The sequence below is a fragment of the Dipodomys spectabilis genome, unplaced genomic scaffold (assembly GCF_019054845.1).
Source record: "Dipodomys spectabilis isolate Male_0828 unplaced genomic scaffold, ASM1905484v1 ptg000154l, whole genome shotgun sequence".
Taxonomy (NCBI): Eukaryota; Metazoa; Chordata; class Mammalia; order Rodentia; family Heteromyidae; genus Dipodomys; species Dipodomys spectabilis.
In genome coordinates, this window is record NW_024870831.1 from 4329712 (window position 1) to 4353967 (window position 24256).

Genomic DNA, 24256 nt, shown 5'->3' on the forward strand with positions numbered 1-24256 from the left:
CCTACAGAAATACATACATATATACACAAAGATATGGAGGTACAGGCTCTTTTTGAGGGGGCAGGTCCTAGGGATGAACTATGAGCCTAGGCATTGTCCTTGAGCTCCTTTTGCTCAAGAGTAGTGCATTAACCTTGAATCAAAGCCCCACTTCTGGGTTTTTCTATGATGTCTTAGAAATAACAGTGTCATGGACTTTCCTAAGCTGGCTGGATTCAAACTCATATTCTCTACATCTCAGCCTGCTGAGGAGCTGGGATTACAGTGAGAAGCCACTGACACCTTCTTTCCTTATTTCTTCATTTTTTAATCTGGACAATCTGACTCATTAAAAGAGTAATTCAATGGTTTGAATTTATAAGTCAACTACCCAATGTTCTTTATAAATGCTTTCTATGAAAAGTATTTTCTCTCCTCATCTTCTCCTCTGGTCACAGGTTTGAACCAAAAGTGAGAAATGAATGCCACAGCATTTGGGAGCAAATGTCCACAGGATATGCAAGCTCTGCCATTTAACATTGAGTTGAAGTGAATTTACTGTCTCAGGATGAGAGGACCAAAAACTGGAGTGATCCTCACACTGTCTGAATTGCACCTTTTGCCTATAAAATGATCTAATAATTATGATTGTTGGGTGTCTCAAAACCTTAAATATCTAGAACACACTAGAAGTATCTTCATGTATCTCTTGAGATTTCGACTAAGGGTTTGTGTGGAGAGGCTCCTAAGGGAATCCCTGAGGAAAGCCACTTGAAGCCTCTTCAGGAAATCACCATTCAAAGTCAGCCTGAGCAGGACATCTGTGAGACTCTAATCTCCAACAAACCATCAGAGAACCAGAAGTTGAACAGTGGCACAGAGGGTAGAGCTCCAGCTTTGAGGGAGAAAGCTGAGCAGGAGACACAGCCTAGTCCAGGCAGGAAAGCCTGGTATGTGCTTATGTCCAATTAACCACCAGATGGTTGGAAGTGGAGCTGTGGGGGTGGTAAAGCCTCAGCCTTGGGAAAATAAGCTGTGGAATGCATCGGGCCCTGAGTTTAAGCCCTGGGATGGCCACAAAAAAATTTCAAAAAGAGAAGGCCAAGTTTATATATCAGTGCCCTACCTACTTATGTGTGTATATTACTTCCCTGAGTACAAACAGACTGTATGCAATAATTCTGCTTTTATTTACTGGATTATTTTTCAGATATATTCCTTGTGCATACTGCATCATTCTCTTCATTTCAGACCCATGGTTTTCTCTTCCAGGATTCCCGGCCTGTGTCCTTATATGATGCACAATGAAGCTTTCAGCAGCCTTTATTTACAATTTATTATGAGGCCAATTCAGGAGCCATCACAAATCAGGCAGGGGAAGAGAAAATCAGGTTTCATAGAAGTAACCAGTATTCAGAAAGTTAAACTTGGGGACATAAAATGGTAGCATACTTATGTAAAAACTACCATTAAGGAAAAGATGAGGGGGCTGGGAATGTGGATTACTGAGAGAGTGCTTGTCTAGCATGCAAGAAGTCCTGGGTATGATTCCTCAGTAGTACATACACAGAACAAGCCAGAATATGTGCTGTGGCTCAAGCAATAGTGTGCTACAGACAATGCCCAGGCCTTGAGTTCAACCCAAGAACTGGCAAAGAGATAGCTAGATAGATAGTTAGGTAGGTAGGTAGGTAGGTAGGTAGGTAGGTAGATAGATAGATACATAGATAGAAACATAGATAGATACATAGATATATAGAAAGAAAGAAAAATGATAGATGAATTGGGTCTTGGACACCAAGAGGAAAGAAGGGAACAATTCCCAGTCATGAGGCCTTCTGCAGTGTGCCAGGCCACCAGCATCGCATTCACACAATCACAGAGCAGGAAGACTGTCTCTTTCCCACTTCTTAGGCAGCCAAGGGCCCCAGAGCCAAGAGGGCAGAGGTAGGTTCTAACTTAGGTGCTTGGAGAGAGAAGAGAAACAGCCCTGCCTCTAGTTGGTCTTGGGATTTGCATTAATTACTTGGAGAATGAAGGAAGGAGAATCACTGGCAGAGGTAAAAGAAGGGCCTTCAGATCTGACTGATGGAGAATAAAAAACCCACTCCCTAAGACCAGAGAGCAGGTTTTTTCTTCTCTGCTCCTCCCCTCTCCCCCACTAAACTGGTTCTCTATTGGTAAACTAAACATAGCCTGAGTCTCCCTTCACCTGAAGAGGAAGGTTAATTAGTAATTGTTTGAAGAGGCTGACAAAAGCCTGACCCTGGTTTAACTCTAACAAATGTTTCAGGTTTCCCCCCATTGCTGGTAGTGCCTGGAATGAATTGGTTTTGCAACTAACTTCCCTGTTGAGTGTGTACATTCTGCCTCCTAATCCTACAGGCCTGCTCTCTGCAACTAGCCTGGCTTTTGCAACTGTTTTCTGTCATTCAAATACAGTGTTACACTGGAGTTCTTCCTGCTAACAGGACTAGGACTTGGATCCTGAAAACTTCATTTGAACACAGGATGGGTCAATAATGTTTCTTTCCTGCTTCTATAGCTCAAGAACTCTAGGAACATTTAGAGTGCCAGTAATTTCTCATCACCAAGGAAAAACAGGGAACTCTTGAACATCTGAATTTTCAGAAGTGGAAGTCAGATTATCATAGACTTTTCTGCCCTGGCTGGTTTTACTCTGTGTCCTGAGACCTCAGCCTCCTGAGCAAGGGGGGAGGGCCTGAGTTACTAGTGCTCTGCTAGGTTCAGAAATGTAATGACATTGACAATACAAGTCAACTGCTTATCACAAAGGGATTGGAGAGCATATTAAGCCTTTCAATATTAGACCTTTCAGAACCCTGTGGACACAAGTTTACAATGCTAGAGTCTGAGAGTCTGGGCATATGGATCTGCTACACTTGAACCTGGAGCTCTAACTCCAATTCTGGTGTAGATCAGTGTTCATTTTCCAAAGAATGATCTCATCATTACCAAATAGGACCTGGGTTCAAATCCGAGTCTTCACGCCAATGGCAGGAGATTACAAGAGACTCATTACTAAGGATAGGAATACCGTTTGAAAGAGTAGTTCATGAATCCATCTAGTCTAAAATTGGATGCAATAATCCTAGAATGCTGATTGATCTTAATTAATAGTTTATTAAGCATGAAAAGAATAATATTCCTCCAATGGGTGCATAATAAATACCTAAGAGTTAGTAGGAACGTAGTAGGTGTCATTAAATCATAGATAGATGGCTCTGGCACTCTTTACCAATATATACTTACTTGTATACCACCATCTACCTATTCATGTATAGCTGTTTTGGCCAAACTTGGGTGTCAATCTCAGTGCCTGCGGACCACCATACAGCTTCATTGGCTAGAGGCTGCCATGCTCAAACTCACCCATTCATGAATTGGGCCTGATAGGCACTGAGTTCAGATCCTCTCACTGCCAGGTATGATGGAGAACACATCTAAAATCTAGATGCTATGTGATAGGATGTAAACAATGAAATAAATTGTATAGGTGTCATCAGAGTCAATAAAATAAATGGTAAATAAATGAATGAAACAAGAAATAAAATGAATAGCCACAACAAACACAATGTCGACTGAACATCTGGACAGAAGTATAAATCCTATCTTTAAAATGTCTATAAGGAGTATCTTTTCCAGTCCTGAGGCTTGAATTCAGCCCCCCTATGTGGAGGGAATGGCGGAGATCCTGAGATACTCGTTTCTGGACCTAGGAAGAGTCATGGAATGCAATCGATCTCATCTTTGAGTGAGTAGTTCGTGCATGATGTGAGTAGGAAATGATAGGCAAGACTCATGGGGTATTTATTATTTGTAAAGAGCAGTTGAGGAAGTGTGACAATAATCATCACTGTCATGAAATGGAGTCATCAGGAAAGATCTAAGAATCGGTAGTCACACAGATTGGATTCCATCACAGGTCACCATCTCTCCTACTCTATACAAATATGTACTTACTTGCATGATACCTTCAGCTTTTGAATGGATGACTATTATGCTTCTCACTCCCCCCCCACCCCAGGGAGGCTCAATCTTAGGTCCTGGGAACAGCCCAGCTCCTTTATGGCTCCCAGGCTGTTGTGTTCATGTGGACCCATTCACCAATTGGGCCTGCTGGGCCCTGAGTTCAGATCCCAGCCCTGACAAAAGATTCATCTTCATATCAGAAGCCAATCGTTCCACCTGTTTTCCTTTCCTGTGCAAGTCCTGGGTCTCAGCTATAATGGAGAATTTGTGGTCCACCCTGTGGCCATGGGAATAAGTTGTTATCCATGTCAGCCCAGTTATACCTGTCGCCATATCCTCAAGAAAATACACAATACATCCATGAATAGCATACAAAATAAAGAGAATAACTACACTCAATGCACGATGCAGTCCTCACACAGATGTGAATATATACTCCATGTTTCAATGATGCATTGAGGAATATTTTGACTTCCTTGGGGCTCGATCTCTATTCCTGGGAGCGGCCCAGCTCCTTAGTGGCTCACAGGTTGGTGTGATCACGTGGACCCATTGGCCAGTTGGGCCTCCTAGGACCTGAGTTTGAATGCCAGCACTGCTAACAATTCACCCTGATGTGAGAAGCCAGTCGTTGCATCTGTTTTCCTGTGCTGTGCAAGTTCTGGGCCTCACCTAGGAGGAAGACTGTATAGACAACTCTATATTCATTGCAATAGGTTGTCATCCAATTCACCAGAGTTATATCTACCATCCTTTACTCAAGAAAAAACACAATACATCAATGAATAAGACACAAAATAAAGAGAATGACTACACCGAACGCAAGATGCCACTCACCCATGTTTGGAAATATAGATCCCCTGTTTAATTATGAATGTATGACTATATTGGCCCCCACCAGATCTCGATCTCAGGTCCCAGGAATGGCCTAGCTCCTTAGTGGCTCACAGGCTGGTGTGCTCACCATGACCCATTCACCAATTGGGATTGCTAGGCATTGAGTTCAAATTCCAGCACTGACAAAAGATTCATTCTGATGTGAGAAGCCTATGGTTGCACATGTTTTCCTGTCCTGTGAATGTCCTGGGTCTCAGGGAGGATGGAGAATGCTCTATAGGCAACTCTATAGCCATGGGAATAGGTTGTCATCCATATCAGCACAGTTATATCTGTCACCATACTTAATAAAATACACAATACATCCATGAATAAGACACAAAATAAAAAGAATAACTACACTGAATGCAAGATGCATACCACACCTGTAGGTCAAGAGAGATCCTATGTTTATAAAAGGTGGGCTTGCTATTTTGTCCAGTGCTGGGCTTCAAATCAGGCCCTGGACCAGGCCTGACATTCTAGTCTTCATGGATAGTGAGCTTTCACTTCCCCCAAAGTGCAACAGAGCTACCCAGACCTGAGTTCAAATCTCAACGCTGACAAAAGATTCATCCTGATATCAGAAGCCAGTTGTTGCACACGTTTTCCTCTCCTGTGAAAGTCATGGGTCTCAACTATGATGGAGAATGCATAGGCAAACCTCTAACCATGGGAACAGGTTGTCATTCATGTCAGCACAGTTTTACGTGTCACCATATTTTGTAACATACAAAATACCTCCATGAATTAAAGACAAAAAAAGGAGAAGTGCACCAAACACAAGATGCTGACCACCCAAATATGTCAATATAGATCCTATGTTTAAATTATGGATTTATGACTATATTGGACCACCCCCTGAGGATCAATGTAAGATCTTGGGAATGGCCTAGCTCTTTAGTTGCTCACAGGTTGGTGTGTTCACTTTGACTTATTGGACAATTGGTCCTGCTGGCCCTGAGTTCAGACCCCATTACTACCAACAAGTGGATCGTGGAGTAAAAAGCCGAGTGTGAAACTTGGTTTCCTATTCTCTGAGAATCCTGGGTGTCAGGCATGATGGAGAACATTTCTACAAATCTAGATGCTCTGTGATAGGATGTCATCAATGTAATAAAGGTAATAGTAAAACATAGTAAAATCAATGGTTAATAAATGATCAAAACAAAAAATACAAGGAACAACCACACAAAACATGTATGGACTGAACATCTATGGGTAAGTATAAATACTATCTTTACAATGTGTATAAATAATATGTTTCTAGGGCTGGGTCTTGAATTCAGGACTAGTGAACAGGCCTGATTTTATCTTCAAGTACAGTTATCTTCCCCTTCATCCACACTGCTGCAGATTTACCCAGATCCTGAGTTCAAATCCAAAGCCTGGAAGAATAAACAGCACGAAGTGCAAGCCAGGGAACTAATTTACTTTTTTTAATTTTTCTCAGCACCGCGTTTGAACTCAGGTCTTGGCAACTCTGCCTCAGCTTCTATCACCGTATGCTAGGATACAGCCACTGGACCCACACCTCTTCCTGAGATCCTAGTCACCTAGGTCTTGCAGAAACAATGCTCAAGAAAAATGCCTTTTTACATTTTCTTCCTTTGCACGGTGACCTTCCTGAGTCTGAATTACACTGTTGCAAAAGGTACTTCACCTTGCATTGCTGAAGGCTGGCAGACTATCAGGGAAGCCGTAGGCCTACGTAGCAACATAGGCCCTGATTTCGAATCCCCGTCCTGACACCAACCAATGGCAAGAGATACTAAGAAACTGGTTCCTATCCATAAGAATAACAATGGAATGTTATCAATGTCATGGTTGAATGAGTTGATTGTGAATCATGCTCCTATAAAATTAGGCAGCATCATTTCAGGAGGTTCATTGATTTCATTTATTATTTATAAAGAATTAAAAGAATATTATTACTTACAGGAATGCAATAATTTCAGGACACTGATTGATTTCATTCATAGTATATGGATGAAAACAATAACATTAATTATATAGAGGCATAATAAATACCCAGGAATTGGTAGGAATGTAGTCTATATAACTGACTAATGTATAGACATCTCTGGCACTCTAAAAATTATATATTTATTAGCGTGCTGCCATCTTCATGTCAATCTGTTCTTATTTTGTTAACCACTGGGACTCAATATCAGGTCCTGGGAATTGCCTGTCTGCTCAATTTGCCCCAGGATGGCATGTTGACACTCACCCATTCATTAATTTGGCCTTGTAGGCCATGAGTTCAGATGCCAGCACTCCCAAACAATGAATCATGGAGTAAGAAACTGATGGTGACACATGTTTTCCTTTTCTGTGAATGTCCTGGGTGCCAGGTATGAAGTGGAATACATATGCAGACCTATATCCTATGTAATCAATGTAATCAATGTTCTATGTGCCATAATAGCCAATAAAATAAATGGTCAATACATGAATAAAACTAAAAAATAAAATAACTACACTGAATGCAATGTGGAGTCAACATATGTATATAAATAGAAATCATATATGTGAATTGTACATGAATATGACGTTTTCTATAGGTGGGGATTGATTTCAGGCCTAAGGAACAGACTTGAATTTCTTGACTTCAAGGGGGCAAGCTTCCCCTTCCCGCACAGTGGAACAGAGTTACCAAGACAATGAGTTCCAATCACAGTCCTGGCAGAAAAAATGGCACGTTTATACTATGTGATGTCCAATTCTTAGATATTTCGTTAGGCCTCCATTTTATTACTGTGATTGTTTAAATGCTTCATAAAGTATTAATTAAAATCAATCAGTGTCCTATATTTGTGTATAATTTTATCCTAGAATCATTCAAAAAATGCTCCTTCAATCTTGACATACATCACATTCCATTGGTAATCATATGGATGGGAACAAGTTTTTTAGGATCTCCTGCCATTTGGAGGTGGTGGCAGGACCAGGACTTGAACTGTGGGCTCCAACTCCTACTTCAACCCAAGGATAGGGAACTCACTGGTCTGTCCAAGAACAACAGCAAGACCAATTAGGCAGGCACCAGTAGCTCTAAGTAGTTCTTGATACTTACAAGGCTGTGATAGGAGGAAAATGGTCAAAGACACCCTAGGCAGGAAAGTCCTTGAGACCTCTGTCCAAATTCTTTGTCAACAAAGCCAGAAGCTCTGTGGCTCCTGTGTGGAGGATAAGCCTTGAGCAAAAAAAAGCTCACAGACAGTGCCCAGATCCTGAGTTCAAGGTCAGGACTGGGAACAAATAAACATATACAACTATCTGTGCAGCCATCCAGCTAAAGCAGGTCACCCTCTTGTCCCCAACTGAATTGTGCAGAGTTCCATGGAAAAAGTGCTAAGGGATCCGCTGTCATCTTGACTCTGCCCATGCTGCTTGCATCACAGGATTCTGGCCACATCTCCATTCTTTCATGTTTCCTTCTGACCAATGGGATACAAGAATGGTGACCACACCCACATTCCATGCTGCCCAGTAGCACCAGGGTTCCCTCTGTTAGTTTACACCACTACCAGCAGTTGAGGAACTTAGAGTTGACTGAGTGCTGAGCAAGAGACTCAATGTGACTTTGGAGTATAGTAGGAAATTGATGCACTCCCTGGCCCCCCAATCCCCTTCCTACCTTCCTGAGGTGCCGGGTTTCAAACTCTGGCAATGGTGCGCTGCCAGCCAACCTAGGGCCCTGACCTGGTCCCTGCCCTTGGTCCTCTGCTCTGGGCCCATGTGTCCATAATGCCACCACCCAGGCTGCTCGCACTACCTGGAGCAGCCACCAACAGCTTCTCCCAGTGGCTGCCCCAACAACACCCCCACCCTGGGTCAGACACCACTCTGGGGTAACCATGAGCCCCTGCTTAATTCCTCTCCCTGGCTCTGAGGGGCCACCTTTCTGTCTTGGGCATTTCTGAGGTAGAGACTCAACATATGCTCAGGATTGGCTGGATAGTGGTCCTTGTATCTGTGACAGGTATGATCCACCAGGCCTGGTCCTCTGTAGTTGGGATGGTAGACATGTAACTCCATGCTCAGTCATCAGTTTAGATCTATTAACCCAAACTCTTAGTCCACAGCAGCCGATTCTTGACCACAGGTGAAGCTCTATGTAGGGCCTCAACCATGAGAACTCAGTCTCCTCAGGTGAGTTGTGAGGAAACATTTATACAGAGGGATCTCTGGAGCATGGCTAGGAACAGAGGGAGCAGCATACAGATAAAGTTCTTGGCTGCTGGCAATTCTGTGAGCATATGACAGGAAGATACCTGGAAAGGGCTCAGGTGGGGCCTGTTACTAATCGTACAACAAGTGTGGGATTATGAAACAAAGAATGGCTCTCTTTCATCATTCCCCTATCCCCATAAAGGAGGGGAGCCTTCACTCTCTTGAGTTTTCCAGCTGGGGAAACCAAGGCACAGAAAAGCCAGGTGACCTTCTTATGACCTCAACTTCACAGGACCTCGGCCTGACTTCTCTACCATGTTCCCTAGGACAATGGGTTCCATTCAGTCCACTTCTTGTGGTGGGAAGTCCACTTCTTGTCAGTCGTGGTGCTTGAACTCTAGGCCTGGTTGTTGTTCCCGAGCTCCTCAGCTCAAGGCTAGCACTCTACCACTTCAGCCCATAGTGCCACTTCCAGATTTCTGGTAGATCTTTGGAGATAAGAGTCTCATAATCGTTCCTGCCTGGGCTGTCTATGAACCATGATTCTCATATCTCAGCCTCCTGTGTAGTTAGGATTAGAGTTCTGAGCCACCAGCACCCGACTTGTGTAATTCTGACTTTCTTTCTTTCTCTTTCTCACAGGAACTGGTTGAATGGGTGCTGGAGGAAGTGACCCAGAGTCCCCATAATGCTGGAACCCAAAGTGGCCCTCTCTTTCTGGAGGTTGGCTGTGGGTCAGGAGCTGTCTCATTCAGCCTGTTGAAACAGCTCCATGAGGTAAGCCCCTCTGTGCCCTGGCTAGAATTTAAGGGTTATTCATTGTCCATCCAGCCTTACTGGACTTATTGTATTGTATTGTTTCTACATCATTTTATAGCACCTGGCCAAAATTATGATACATAGTTACAGAATGAAAATATAATGTCAACTTAAGAAAGTCATTTAGGGCTCTGGGAATGTGGCTTCATGTTACAGTGATTGCCTAGAATGCATAAAACCCTGGGTTCAGTTCCTCATATCACATAAACAGAAAAAAACTGAAAGTGGTGCTATGACTCAAGTGGTAGAGTGCTAGCCTTCAGAGAGAGAAAAAAAGCTCAGGAATAATTCCCTAGCCCTGAGTTTAAGCCCCTGGGCTGGCAAAAAGAAAACAAAACACAACAAAATACATTTGGTTAGAACCCATACTTGGAATATAAAATTGCTCCTTCCATACTGACACCTGACAATAGTCCCTAAGTCATGTACTTTACTTATATTAGGATACTGTGTTGAAAAAAAATGTTTTGTTCATTAGGTCACAGCAATTAATGCCAGGAATGTGCTTAGATGTCAGGTGAAGATTAACTCTGGAAATTCAAAGACTCTAAGATTTTGTGTGGTCACTGCTAATCACAAAGAGAAGGGTAGTCTAAGTGAGATTTGAAAACTTTTTGGTCAGTCATGACACCAAAAAGGTAGAGGCTAAGTAACAGTTGTAACAGAAGAGGAGGAATAACTTCAGATGCAAGGAATAAATGATATTAACTAAGGTATACCAGAAACTCTTCTAGAGAACCATTTTTGGTTTTTGAAGTCCTAGTTATCAACTAGGCTTACTCCTCGTTGCCTTTAGCATTCTAAGTCTCTTACGCTAGTTCTTAATCTCTGTGAGATAAATGTATCTGCTTCTGTGCTGTTCTTTCATATCTGATCTCGTTTGCTTTCTAAAAATCTCTCTTTCTATATTTATGAACATTTCCTGATACTAAATGCATCTATACAGATGGCTCATGAGTCATTAATGTAACAACATGGAAAAGGAGGACATATTTATTGCAACCTCAATGTTTCTGAAAAGCTTCAATGTCATCATTTGATTCAAATTTCCATTCTTTGGCTAGTGTCATTCAGTGCACATAAATGCAAATATGAGCTGGCTCCTGGTTGTTCACACCTGTAATCCTATCTACTCAGTAAATTGAGACCAGAGGATTGTGGTTCAAAAAAGCAAGCCTGGTTAGGGAAGACCAAGAGATCCTTATCTTCATTTAACCACCAGAAACCCAGAAGCGGTGTTGTAGCTAAAGTAGTAAAGTACTCAACTTGACCTGAAGAGCTGAGGGACAATGCCCAGGATCAGAGATCAAGCCCCACGACCAATAAAATAAGTGAAAATATGACTTTAAGTTTTCCCAAAAGGAACGAAAATGTCAATAATCTTCCCAAGCAGAAAAAATAATTCCAAAATTATTCAGTGAACCTACTTTTGCTGAGTTATTGAGGTTATGGCTTCTTTGCTGGACATTTTCTTCTTTTAAAAACTGTCAAATATTAGCTTTATAATAAACTTCATTTAATATTTCTTGTTTCAAAAGAGAAGTCGATGCAGTTGATGTCACTTAGCTTTCTTAATATTTTAGTTCAAAGCCAACCCAGGCAGAAGACTCTGCCAAACTCTATCGCTAATTAGGACCAAAAAGTTTTGGTTCGAGCAGTAGAGTACTAGCTTTGGGGGCAGGTGGACAGGAAAGACAATTTTTAAGGGACAGGGTTCAGCCTCTGGCTTCAAGCCCCAGAACCAACACAAAGTAAACAAACAAGCAAAAAACTCCACATATTTCTTTGGGACCCTCCTTAAAGGAGTACTAGTCTGAGAAGAAGCTCCTTTTGCTGATCATGCTCACTGGATCCTGCTTTTTTGGAATCCTTATTGCTATGGAGAAATCAGGACCAGACTAAAGGAATTGATAACTGACTCCTGCAACAAGCGAATCATCTCAGGGTTCAAATATCCATCCATAATACACTTTAAAACCTCCATCACTTTGTTTCTTTGCAGTAGAACACTTTTAAAACAACGTTATTTCCTTTTGTTCTATGTTGGCCTTCAAATGGCATATTATTTCTTTTGGTAATATTCTAAACTAGAAGTTTACAGAAAAGTTTCATATAAGTAAAGAACACACTCGAACAAGTCAGGGACAGAGATTCCTTCAAGCTTTGGGATATTTTTCTTGTACAATAAAAAGGAAAGCACAAGTTAACTTGAATTTTGTCATTCCTCTATTTTCAATTCCTCTCCTGGGATCAGTGTCCACATCCAGTAACAGTTACTTCAAGTAACAATCAATTGTGCTGCTTGAGGTATAATGAATGTTTTCTTTCTTCACTGAAATAACACAAGGATATCTTTGGACCTAAGGTAACACATGTTTCAGAGACAAGTTACTAAAGAGAAAATATGAAATTTATATTGCTTATAAATATATTATCCATGAGTACATTGAGTTCAAACTTTAAAGTTCTCAGTAAATTAAGGCAAATTTGAAATAGGAAGAAGGTTCTCAAATCATTCTTTTGTGAGTGTAGATGCTATGCATTATTTCCCAAGTGCACATGAGTTAACAGTAAGAGAAACAATAGCAATAATAGGAGAAAGAGAAGTTTTGTGTTTAAGTATAAGGGTTCAATACACTATAGAAGACTCTACAAATAAGACAACATTGAAACAATAATTCCAAGTCCAGTATGTAGATTTACGGGAGTGATATAGAGAAAGTATTACTCCTACGTGGACCATGAAGTATGAGGCCACTCCCTTTCTAAATAATGCTTGCTAATCACACAAATTTGTTAAAAGTAGAATGGAAGAATAATTCTTCCCCAATAAAGGTCAGATATAAGAGCATGAATTTAACTAGGAAAAAAAAATGTCCATCTTGAGAGAGCAAGGATTATATTAGCAATGAACCGGTGGCTGACATTTATTTTTCTTTACTTATATTTTTTGTTGGTGGTGGTTTTGACATTTGAACTCGGCCTGGGCACTGTCCCTCTGCTATTTGGCTCAAGGCTAATATTCTACCACGTGAGCCATAGTGTCACTTCCAGTTTTCTGGTAGTTAATTCGAGAAAGTAGTCTCCAGGACATTCCTACCCAGTCTGGCTTTGAACCTCAATCCTTAGATCTCACTGCCACCCAGCTTAAGATCACATTTCTAACAATGTACACTCAGCATATGTAATGTGTATGTTCATCTATCTTTATATCAATTCTTGAGTTAAAAATCTGGGCTACAGCTTAGACTTTGCATTCACAAAAATGTTTTAGTTTAAAAGTTGATACTCCTAGAAAAATAAAACCTAAGAATGTAAAGGAGTCTGGGAATATCAGTTTGCATACAGCCTGGGCAGAACAATCTTTGTGATACTACCTATAATTAAGCAGCCAAAAGCTGAATTGGAAGAATGGCTCAGGTGATGGAATACCAGTCATGAACAAGATTGATGAGCAAGATTGATGAATAAGAGCTTGACACTTTTGCATACATGTATACAAATATACACATACACACAGAGGCACTTATATGTGCACACACAAATGAAACAACTCTCAGAATATGTAGAAAAGTTAGAAAACAATAGAAAATATGTCCTGAGTAAGACTAGAATCAAGTGATAATTTTTTATATTAGAAAGTCTTAAGTGAAATTCTTCAAAAAGTTTGAGAATATTACATAGGTAGGGACGAGATATAGTAAGAGAGTCAAGTAATCATAATTCAAGGGATCAGATCCATGGAGGAATGAATCAGAGACCCATTCAGGTGCATCTGAAAATGTTCATATCCTGTGTGAAATGTTAGAAAATCTTTGAAAATAGTAGATAAACAGTCTGAGCAGTCACTTTGGTGGATAACATCACTGGAGAAGTTTAGAATTGCTAGTCTCTACCTAGATTAAATAAATCAACCAACTAGGCAGGGCAATGTGATACAAGCCTAGAATTCTAGCAGATTAGAGATTGGAATTATGTAGTGATACCTTCTTTGGACCAGGTAGTATAATTTTGTCTTAATAAAGCAAACCAGTCAAGAAAGGAATACACAGTTGGAAGTTTGGGCTAATATTGTCATTATGGTTTGAGAAGTCAAGTTTCCTATTGAAATGCAACACATATATAATATTCAGTTGTGTTTTAAATGCTCTTTACTTTACAGAACATTCCTAGATGCAAAATGGCTCATGATTCCCATCCAAAATTTGAAAAAGTAAAAAATCATCATTCTTTTGGATTCCAAAGAAATGATGAAGGATTACAAAAGGGTATCCCTGGAGAAAAAGCAAAGTTCATCTAATGTAAGACTATGTAGATTTTGCTAAATTAGAACGTAGATTTAAAATAAATATTTTGGTTTTGTTTGTAATTTCATATTCTATATGATACTACAAAATTATTTTTAAGTAGAGTGTTTAATTGAAAAACTCACAAATGATTCTAACATTCTATTTGCCTAGAAGATTCTTTCAAAAGAGTTATAATTAAAAGTTATTTAAGAGATAATTCCATCAGTTCATATATAAAATGATAATGTGAATAATATAGACAGAGTTGCCAACAAATGGATGAAATTAATTTATAAATTAAGAAAAATAGCATTTTTTGAATCTTTGGTATAACATGGTATGAAGAGAATAATTGTGTGACATATTCTTTTTTCTACATATATGTAACACAGGAAGCAATTTCCTTAATTACGTGCCTCTTTATACATTGAGAAAAATGCTAGCTTTGAGGTTTGTTTTTATTTTTGTTTTGTTTTATTGGTTTGTCCTAGGGCTTGAACTCTGGGCCTGGACACTGTCTCTGAGCCTGTTTTTGCTCAAGGCTTGTGCCCTACCACTTCAACCTCAGTGCCACCTGTGTCTGGCGTTTTCTGAGAAGTTTATAGGAGATAAGAATCTAAGGAACCTTCCTGCCTGGGTTGACTTTCAACTGTAATCTTCCCATCTTAGCATCCTGAATATCTATGATAGTTAAAAAATTATAAAATATAAATAATATTTACAAGTGTTCTGATGTCAAGAATACCACTGGGGGTAAAATTTATGGAACCCACTTTATTGAGGTGTTCTTTCCAAAACAAGGAGGGCATCACACAGAGGTGTAGTATTATTTCACAATAGAGATAAGCTATTTGTGATGTGAATTAAGGGAATTTTGAGGTGCACCATACAAGTTGGAAACTGTTGGGCTAGGATGACTTTATGAGATAAATCTTGGGATTGATGGTCATAGAAATAATAGCTTACTTTGATAAACAATTGCTTACTCTTAAAGAATTAATTATTACAAATGTTTCATAGTTTTAACCTCTACCAGAATGTGGCTATTTTTCTGTCGACTTCTCAATCTGTATCACCCCATTGGAAACTGCATCTATTGCAGAATTATATAACATGCAAACACGTATTGTTTTCAATCTCTCAGATATAGAATGTTCAGAATTTGAAAATGAGTAGTTATTAGTCATAGGAATTTGAAGAACACATATATCCTGTCTTCTTAACAACTTATTTACTTTTAAAAGTTACGGGTTTCACCAGAATTAATCTGTTTTCGGTTTTAGCATGAGAAAGTACTATATTTATTCTTTTTTGAAAATATAGGCAAGTATATTGTGAAAATATTGTCAAGTTGGATAACATTCAAGTTGATGATCCTCTGATTAAAAAGGGATAATTAATTCAAATTAGATGCCAGCTAGTATTGATTTTTAAAAAGTTACTACATAAAGAATAGTATTTATTATACTAATCCATGATATTTATTTCATGCAGCTTATTTTTTAAATTTTTTATTAGCAAAGTGATGTACAGTGTGGTTACAGTAATTGTAAGGTACTGAATACATGTCTTTTCAAACTTGTTACCCCCCTCTCTCATTTTTCTCATAAATTTCTTTCACCCCAATACTCCTCACAAGTTGTAATGTACATTTCCAACATATTATTTTGTGAGTATTGCTATTAAATTGGTTTGTCCTTGGTCAAAGAAAATAGAAGTTACATAGTACATTAAAAACAACAATTGTAAATAAAAATCTGTTTCCATATCTTGGAGTTCATTTTGCTCAGCATCAGCTTACATGGACATATATATGCATAACAAAGCCACTGGAAAATAATAGTTTCATGGACACTATGTCATGAAAACAACATTTTAACTGTTATTGATGGTAAAGTTGGAATTAGCGTTGGTGAATTCGCGATACTGATAAAGGAATTTCAAAAGAGTTTTAAAATTATGACAGGTAAATTTTAATTGTTCAAAGTTTTTAACAACATAGCCTATGAAGAAAATTTAAAATTGCCTGGGAAAAAAGGCTTTCATGCAAAGAAATCCATGGAGACTTAACTGAGAGGGAGCAATGTGGGTAAAGATGGCTCATTTTTACATTAAACAAACAAACCTCAGAAACCTTGCTATCAATCCTGTAGGTTTCCTTGAGAATTGTCCTTACCCAGGAAATATACTCTTACTATGTGAAACAATGTTGTAGTGTAATTTAAATTCAAACTTCTTTAAAAAATAAGATATCAAAATTTGTGCATTGACCGTTAATTATCAAACAGTAATTCTCTGAAAAAGATAATTTGAGTCCAAATATTTAGGGAGAAAGTGCCCTCCACAATGAAAGAAGGTATTGGGTATACATTTTTCTGTTTGTAATATTTTCCAAAATGCCTTTGCATGTGAAATACTGAAAAAGAGAAAAAAATCTGATTGGATACTTCAAACCAATGATTTCATATTTCTAAGTATCTCACAAAAACATAATATCCTTATTAACATGAGATAGTGAGGACTTCTCTTATTACATTCGGCAAAAAGTTTTGGGATCAGAAAAGAATTGAGCAAATTGAAAAGGTAAGAAAATGTGGTCTTAGAAGCCGTAGCTCAGTGTATTGGCCTAAGCAGTGGAAAGAAGCCAAAACTTTTTGATATAGATTGTCATAATATTTTTGCTACCTAAAATGATTTTACAGAGCGTATTTGCCTCACTACAATGTGGAATAGATTGAACGAAGACATGGAAATAAATTCCACATCCAAATAAAAGAGTTTTAAAAGAGAAACCATGAAGATGTAGCAGTGGGGGAGGCCTTATAGTCCTTCAGCTTCACTAGACTTGAAGCCAATAATCTGTGATTAATTGGAAATCACGCAAGAGCTAAGAAGAGGACATAGAAGTAGGACATAGAAGCATTGTCCTTTGTAACAGACACTGTCATCCAAGAAATGGGTGATTTAACTCTATTCTTCTCTATTTGCTCAACAACTTGTTGAGCAAATGCAAAATGAAGACAAAAAATAATCTATTGTAATAATTTTCCAAAGAATAACTTCACTGTTCCTGATATGGTATCTAAGTAGAATATTAAGAGAGAAGATAAAAGTGGAGTATTTTTTTTGTTTCCTCTAAGCATATTGTTAGCAAAATACATCTTTGAGGTTAGAAGTGATTGAAGCAAAAAGTGGTGGAGTATTTATTTTTGTGGGCACTTTAGACACAAGAAGAATTTCAAGGTAAAAGAAAAAAGAATCCTAAATATTTGTGATCACAGCTTCTTGGACTGGTTTTTTGGAGACAAAGTTTTACATTAGAGTTTGTCCTCATTATCATAGATGTTGGGTTTTCGTGGCAACCAAATGCAAGGGGGAAGTTTAATGTACTCGCTTGGACAAGTAAACAGATTGATAGAAAAAAATGGCAGATAATATTTAGTGAATTACTTTGACCAATTACTTTGCCAGAAAAAAGAAGGAAAGATATAATTCAAAATCACTTGACTTAAAATTATGAAAATATAGTAATGAAGAGATATGCGAGAAAACAGAGGATTATTTTTTCTCCAGTGGAGTAATGGGTTCTTGATCTTGTTTCTATCATTCTATCTTCACAAGCTATCAAGTGCGGTTCAGGACTGGAGGATCCAGTTCAGACAAAGAGAACTCGAAGAAGAAAATATTTGCAGCAGATGTAGGTGATTTATAACCTTAGACAATCTATTTAAATCTGTTCAAAATTCTCCCCTACCCCGTACTGCCCTCTTTGAACAGTTTTTTTTTTGCTTTCCCAAGACTGCCTTCATTAACTGCTTAAAATTTTGAGAGGTTATATTCAAACTCGTTGAGATTGCTGTTTGGTTGTAATTTTTGTGTGATTTTGGTTTTTTTTGTTGTGTTTTTAAGCTGCATTTCAAAAGCTTGTGCAAGTATGTTACAATTAAATATGTCCATCTAATTGTCCAATGCTCCTGGATCAGAGTTACTCCTTCTATCATTCTGAACCAACCCCTTCTCCAAGATTTATTTCCGATTTACTACTTCCTTTATCACATGTGTACATTGAGTATTCTAGCTGTACTTGTCCCTTGTTCCATTTTTCATTCATTCTATGTCTTTACTATTATTCTTCTCTGGTTTCATCTTCCAGATAGTCATTCTCTTAAAATGTCTGTTAATATTTTTAAAGGTTTATACACATTCCATGGAGTTTCAATCCTGCAAAGACTTCAACTTATGTCAACTTCTATTTCCATAATTCATTCATCTGCAATAAAAATTCGCAAGTCTGGAGACGTGAATCTTTAGTCAACAAGAAAGTTTAAAAATGGCTTAGAATGTATTCCTAACTACCAATTTTTATAAATGCCTTTGTACAATGGTTTGTGATTATTTTATTTTACGTGGGATAGTATTTTCTGCTACCTATATGTTTTGGAAAAAAAGAAAAATAATAATTACTACCAAAGACAAATATGATAGATATAGAAGACAGATTTTTTGTTTGTCACATCTCTGATGAATACCCGTATTCAAGACTTCAAGTCATAGTTTTTACTATGTTAGACAGACAGGGAAAACATAAAACAACATATGATAAGGCAACTATTTGTGACTTTTTAAAATGTACCTCATTATGTGATGAAATTTACTTTATTAGCTAATGTTTGGGTTTGAAACATGGGAGGCTGATCTATTTAACACATTTCTGCAAGGCACCTACTGAACAACACAAAGGTTGGGTGGTATTATTTCTACAGTTTAATGAATGGTTGAAACTATTTGACATTAGTGCTGGGTAAATAAATCCACTCTATTGTAAATTGCTCCCTCCACTTGAAAAACTTTTAATGTCAGTAAGTATCATCTACTTGTCAAATGTTATTTTGGCGAATGTGATTTTAAAAAGTTTATTTGAAAAGGAGTATACTTTCAGGAGATTAAATGTAGGTTATCATTGGATTGAGAATGACAACATTTTTATACTACAGAACCAAGTTTTACTGAAGTACCAGTGTTTTGAAGCACTAAGTATCTTCTCAATTAATGTTTTTTTCTGAATTATATTTGACCTCTAAGTCAAATTTTTCTGGCCTTGGTAGACCAATTATGGATCTATCATTCCAGGAACTATTTTTTTGGCCTACATATGCTGGACTGAAATATTTCATTAATCGTTAGGAGAGAGGTATTAAAAGTAATCTTGTGAAATTTGTGATCTTGCTCACTCATATGGGCTGGTCATCTGTAAATTAGAAATTTGAATTACAGTACTTTCTCTCAGATTTTTTTTTATCTCATCTTTATGTTGCCTTGCATTTCACAATTGCTTACTGCTAATTCCTATGTCTCAAGGAATTGAGGACCTGAAATATTATAGGAAATGAGAATTTGAGATGGGTCTTCAATTACTTTCTGATGGCATATTGCATGGGCCTAGGTGAGACGTCTTGCCCTTCTTATCTGATGATGTGGATAACTGGGACCTGGGATACTAGGAACCCTGGGTCCTGCAAAAGAATAATACTTTTTCGAAATAACATCAGCAAAATTTGGGTACAAAAATATGATTCAAAAATATGGAGAAAACAGTTTGGGACCAGAGAGTTAAACAATAAACAGAGCAGCAGTGTAAAATCCCTTATAGATTAGAGGAAAACAACATTGTTTTTTTACCATGTGAATTAAGATGACCAAGAATATTTAGAAGGTATCCCAAGTTAATACCAAAGACATTGCATTGATACTTTTATATTCTAATATATACTCTAAACCTAATTATTTATATTCCAATTGTATTTATTGGAATAAATAAATATAAATTTATTTCTCAAATTATCAACTGATTCTAGTAAGTTTCACTGTGTAAAATAAAGAATCAGCACATATAAGTATAAATTATATAACTATATGTAATATAATAAAAAGGCACATGTTTTGCATTGTTCTGTTTTTGTTAGGATATCAAAGGCAACTCTGTTTTAAAGTTTTATTCCATTATCTCTACCTCAGTGTTTGGTAGGGTTAGGCCTAAAGATTTACCATTTGTAGATTTACAGACTGGAGGCAAGAGGAAACAATGTGATAAAAACATTACCAATTTAAGGCCTAAAATCGAGGAGAAATATATGGACTTCTCCTGCAGCTATGGAAATATTTGGTGATGTAAATGCTGTAGTGTAAGTTCCTGCCTGGTTGGAAGGTAGACAGACCAGGACTTTAGGTAATCATGCATATGAATGATTTTTCACCTTCTTGGCTTTAGCTACTTTTGAAATGATATATATAATAAACAATTATATTTTGATAAAATGCCTTCTAGTCTGAACAGTGCTGTCTGAACTGTTCATCTCTCTATGATCCCTTGTAACTAAGATTAATTTTGTTGCAGTAAGACAATCTTTGCTGTCAGGGTAAGATACTCTGGTTGGTCTGTTCCTACATGGAAGAATGAGAAAGGGTCAGGGAGACATTTGTGCCAGTAAGACCTCATTTGGGACATTTTAAGCTGCACAAGTTTAGAAGTAGCTCTTGAGCAAAGCTTACTTTGAATCCCTTAGCTCCACAAATCTAACTCAGTTGGACAAATAAGTACTTGAAAAAGCCATCACCTTTGGACCTAGCTATAAAGGCTTCAAAGTATGATCAGGTTTAAAATGAAAAAGACTTAAAATAGTCATTGACAAAAAAGGTTGAAATGTGAGCAATCGATTAAACAATATACATTTTTTCCCCACTCTACACAGAATTTTAGGGAAATAAGATCAATAGCATTGCTAGGAACAATAAGGTTTCCTTTTTACAAATAGGCAACGAAAGATATATGCCTATATTAAGATTGCATCATTAACTACCTAAATTTACAAGATACTACATGCTTCATCAGCACATCTACCCAAATTGCAACAATACAGAGAATTACATGGCACTTCCACAAGGATGATATGGAAATTTGTGAAGTATTCTTCGGATTCAAGAAATGAAAAACAGTTATTAAAAAGTTGATTACAAAGATACAAGTGAAAGAATACATTTAGTTCATAGAATTAAAAGTTTGTTTTCAGTGTATTAACTCTTCATCTTAGAAAGGCCTTTACATAGCATAACCTTTACAAAACATTTGAAATTAGATAACATTGTCATTTTATCCCAAAGAAATAAAATACTATAAGGACCTAGGAAAAACGGAATCTTAAACTGTTACTATATGGAATGCAATCTGAAAGGACACATTTATTAATGAACCTATATATTATAAATCAATGTAGAATTCAAAGTATTATATTTGGAGAGAATGAAATAGATTTTGGACATTATACAAACAGAATACAGACTATTTTAAAATAAACTTTTTCAGACAAGTACCAGAAATATCTTTAGTTTCTTTACTACTCATTTCAACAGGTAAGTTAAACTTATTTCTGATTTAAAAAAATCACAAACTCTGCAGAAATCATTATAGATATATACAAACAAGTCTTGAATACATTTTGATATCAAAGTCAGGCAATTCACTTGGAAGAATACCATGGAATCCATGAATTTTTACAGTAAGATATTGCTGTTACTTTGTATTGTGAGAATATTTTGGAAGGACACAAAGATGGACCATCATTTTTGAAATTTAAGAAACTTAACCGAACCATTACAACATATGAGAACAATTTGAACAGCCTTCCACAACTTCAAAGATGTAGTGATACATATTATGCTTTTTGCAATATCAAATGCAGTTTCTTCCAAGTTGTTCTTCAGACCTGGTTTGATAAAATGGTTCAACAGAAGGCAATCCAGCATATTTTTTCTACCTCTATTCCCAGCAGCAAGATGCAAGGGGGTCAAGAGGCATTTAGTTTGGACATTGGTATCTGCATCATGATGAAGTAAAAAAGAAGCAATTCTGGTATTATTCCATGTATAAGCACTGTGCAGGGGTGTCCGGCCATCGGCAATTATTTCATGAATATCTACCTTGAGCCACCAACTCATGGACAATGTCTAAGTGTCCATTGTAGGCTTGCCAATGAAGTGGGGTGTACTCATCCTCATTCCTAATATTCACATGAGTGGCCTTTTTGGAAAGTAGTGTCTACACTGTAGTAAGCTGAGTATTTTCGGCAGCCCAAAGAAGAAATTTGCTTGGATCCTTCTCCATCTTTTTTCTTGCAAATGATACCATTCCTCACATTTTCATCTTGTTCCTTGTCTTCATCAGAATTGCCTAACCAGTGACTTTGAGTACTACTGGGAATGAGGTGCCTATGTATTTCCCCAATAATTCACATTGGTTGAACTGGTCAGAAAAATCCAATGAATTTTCTGCTTCTGTTTTTTCACCATGATTTGTTTTCTCTTTTTCCATGTTTTCTATTCTAAATTATTCTCACTGGTGAATAGGGAATTGATAGAGAAAAGAGAAAGATTTTCCTCTATATTCAAAGTTATAGGCTGAAAATGATGACCAGTGGTGTCTTCATGTGCAGCTTATTCTAGGAATGAGAAAATAGGAAATAATGCTTTCTATGAAAATGATTGGGATAATGGCAGAGCAGAAAGTGAAATGATGCAAGCAAAAATATAAAAGCAAAATAAATTAAGATAATTATGGAGCAATCATATTATCTATGAGAACCATGAAAAAGAGAGAGGAAGAGAAAGATGTACAATGACCTAGCTAGCCACAAATTCCATCCATGCCTCTGATCAATTTATAGAGGAAACAATTTTATTTTTAAAAAAGAGATGAAAATAGAATTTATGTATTTACTTGAAATTAGTAAATACATTTTAGTAGCCTACCCAAAGATACATAGCTTTGACTAAATTACAGACAAGAATATAAATCCTTGACAATTCTAGTAACAGATCTGACAAATCAGTTAAATCACACTTTTCCTGTACAATGAACGAATGTGTCTATTCTAGAAAAGCAGCTAGAGAAGGAAGGCCGATTGTATCTGTAACAAAACTTTGTGGAAAATGGTATTGAGGATTACTTACTGGTGATCCACTTGCACTGGAAGCGTGATTCTGAACTATTGCTTGCTGATTCTGAATTATTGCTTTAATCATTATATTCTCCAGGAAGAAAAAGTGAGATTTAATTGATAGCAAAGAACTACTAATACATTTTGACTTCTCTTTAAGCACCTTCAATCATCAAAATCACATGAAGACAATAGACAGGCCTACTCATTTTAGATGAAAATGTGTGTCTTTATAAAAACAAGAAATTTAAGTAGTCATACAAAGGACTTCTATTTTATTACTGCGTTATACTTTTTCCTAATGTTGGGCAACAATAAATAATGGACCTATTAGAAAGCTCTTATACCTCATATGTTCAATAGTGAGTCCTCTTATATTATATCATGGTAATTTTTGTTTATGGCCTTAAGAAGAAATTTACTACCATGAATTTCTGACAGGACAATATCATCACTATACATCTTGTTTCTATACACTCAGTTTTAAATTACTATATAAGTATATGCATTAATAACTATAGAGGAAAAAGAAGCCACACTGGTGGCTTTTGTTTTTAATCCTAGCTAATAAGAAAGATGAAATCTGAGGATTGTGGTTTGAAACCAGAAAAAGCAGGGGAAAAAAACGCCATTAGATTCTGATTTGAAAGTAACCAGCAAAAGCTAGAAATGGAGCTGTGGGAAAGCAGTAAAATGCTAGCCTTGAGAAAACTAAAACAAAAAAGTAACAAATTCTGGGACAGAGCCAGGCCCTGAATTCAAGCCTTAGTATTAGAACCAAACAAATTAATTAATTAATTAAAATAAATTAAGTGGTCATTTGTGGAAAGGCAAGTACAATGAAACATGCATGGTGACTAGATTGTGTACTTTTTTTAATAAGGAAAACTATCATTTGTACTAACCACTAATATTTTATTTGAACTTTTTTGTATGATAAACTCTGAATGTATATGTGTGTGTACATGTGCGCACATGTGTGTATATGTATATGTGCGCGTGTGCTGATGCAATGTTGTTTGCCAATGTGGACAGGGTGAGGTTGAAAAGAGCTGTGTTGCAATGTTTTTATTTATCAGCATTCTGTCATGTCATTTTATTGGAACCACCCTTCTGTACATATATATGTCAAAT

The 24256-nt window shown here is 37.2% G+C and overlaps 1 protein-coding gene and 1 pseudogene across 1 annotated transcript in view; both read left to right on the forward strand.

Annotated features, from left to right (window-relative positions):
* Window positions 1-24256, forward strand: part of LOC122118491 (tRNA-specific adenosine deaminase 2-like) — a 141715-nt gene that overhangs the window by 59962 nt on the left and 57497 nt on the right. The window lies entirely within an intron of this gene.
* On the forward strand, window positions 21010-21109 carry LOC122118530 (annotated as a pseudogene).